This window comes from Solanum lycopersicum, chromosome 7, assembly GCF_036512215.1.
Source record: "Solanum lycopersicum chromosome 7, SLM_r2.1".
NCBI lineage: Eukaryota > Viridiplantae > Streptophyta > Magnoliopsida > Solanales > Solanaceae > Solanum > Solanum lycopersicum.
In genome coordinates this window covers 66,871,111-66,873,288 of record NC_090806.1, presented here as the reverse complement: position 1 = coordinate 66,873,288, position 2,178 = coordinate 66,871,111, and the positions used below count along the sequence as shown (strand labels likewise).

At 24.1% G+C, this 2,178-nt stretch overlaps 1 long non-coding RNA gene across 1 annotated transcript; it reads right to left on the bottom strand.

Annotated features, from left to right (window-relative positions):
- Positions 1-428: 428 nt before the first annotated feature.
- LOC138337594 (uncharacterized) lies at positions 429-1,768 on the bottom strand. Its single transcript, XR_011210896.1, has 2 exons — positions 1,685-1,768; positions 429-727 (listed from the first exon to the last, which is right to left on the bottom strand). It is a non-coding gene; the product is annotated as an uncharacterized lncRNA (long non-coding RNA).
- Between the last annotated feature and the right edge of the window lie 410 nt (positions 1,769-2,178).

Below are 2,178 nucleotides of genomic sequence, written 5' to 3'. Positions count from 1 at the left end.
ATATATCATGAGATGCGTGTAGATGTATCAAAATCTAGTAAGATTCATAATGTTGCAAAATGCAAATTAAAGTATATCTAAGTAATTAGCTCCTAACAAGTAAGATTAATGTAAGGTTTTTTTTTTTGAAAGAATTTATATATTTGATCTTTGATTAAAAATATTTACAATCGCTTTATTATATTATATATTTGCAACATTATTTCTTTTATCGGATCACTATGTAAGTTTCAATTTTCTTCTTGTTTTTTATGATCTTTTCATTTTGACTTTAATTGTCTAGACTTCGCTATATCATTATCAAAACTAGCTTTATACGAGAATTTGTATCCAATTAAATGTAAAATAATATTTTATTCCTGAAATTATTATATCTTAAATCTCATTGTTCATACCATAAGACTCTTAGAGGTTGATTACACTAAACATTTTTGTACTATCACATATATTTTTCTAAAAACAAATACTTTTTTTTTGGTACAATAGAAAACACACAAATGAAACTTGATCTGAAAGATCACCTCAAAGTGAAATAATAACTAAAAGCTAAAATATAAAAAAATAAAATTACATTAAAAAACCGTTGCACTTCTCACCATGAAAATATCTCATTGAAAGTGAAAGCCAACAAACCACAATTATATTCTAAAAAGAAAAAATTAAACCATAACTTTTTTTGACTTGCTACATGTCACAATTTCCTTCGTTCAAACAACTTTCATTCATCCTACTAAGACACAAAACTTAGATATCATTTTCAGTCAAAATTTAAACTACATACGTTAATAGCATATTCAGTATGATTTAAATTTATAAGATCAAATCCAATCTATTACTAGCGCTAATTAAAAGTAAATTATATAACTAAACAATAGATGATAATGACCCCCAAAAAATTGTTCGATAACTATAAGCAATATATTATTTTATTATATTATCAGCTCATAAATTTTAAACGCCCGATTAACTTGAAACTTTTTTTTTTCTTTGAGATAAATTTGGGTGTCAAAAACGCGGAGTGAGAGACACGTTTCAGTTGACCAAGTAAGATTTTGTAGCTTTAATTCTAATTAAACACGTTTTGTGAATGTTCCAAAAAAGAAGATTCTAATAATTATACGTGTTCATTTTTGTAAGGTTTACCTAAGCCCTGGGAGTTGTTGCATTATTCCTTACTTTGTCTTTTTTAAATTAGTTCCGCGGTTTTATATTACCCGATCTCTATTGATTTGATATATTATTTTCTATATTCTATTTTAGTTGTTATGTTGTATTTTTGATAGTTACTTTGGTTAATTTTTAAAATTAAATTAATATAATTTTAGATATTTACAAATTATATCGAAATATTATAAATTGCAAATTTCATTAATATATAAATACGATAAAAAATACATCTTAAAATTTTAAATCAAGTTCATGTTAATTGACTCTCAAAAAGAAAATTATAATTACTAAAAAAGAACGAAGGAGTAATTATCTAATATTTAGGTATAAAAGGAAATATAATAGTAAAAAGTTTCTCAATTTATAAATTGAATGAGTAAATTAAAATAATTATTATTAGAATATAAACGAGTAATATGAAACGAAAAAAATATGATTTTTTGAAGTGAAGCTTAACAATTAATGATAAAAGGGAAGAAAATACGACAAGTAATAAATAGATTGATAACTTTTTTACCTTTTTTCTTAAACAATGACAATGAAGTCAATTCAATTACTTTTCGTTTCGTTTATTTCTCTAAGATTTTGCTAAAGGGGCCGAAAATTAAAAATATAGTATTTGAGATATGAAATTTTATCTTATATATATATATAATACAATTTTAATTGAATGAGTACGAGTGAACATTCTAGTTGTCTTTTGTATGGTTTAACGCGGAGAGTTAGGGACTTAGGATATCAACAATTGTTTAAGACTTTATTTAGTTTTACGTCCAATATATTCAACTACAAAAATTAATTCATGAAATAATGATTATTCAAACTATATAAAAAGACAATAAACGCATACCCTCAATCACTTTCGACACTAATAAGTAATACTCTCCATCTTTTCTTCTCATCATAACTATTACAAATACAAACAATAACACAAAGGCCAAAAAGGAGAAGTGTGGTAGTGAAACTAATAATAAAATCAAATAACAAAATTATTTGCGGTTAAATTAAATA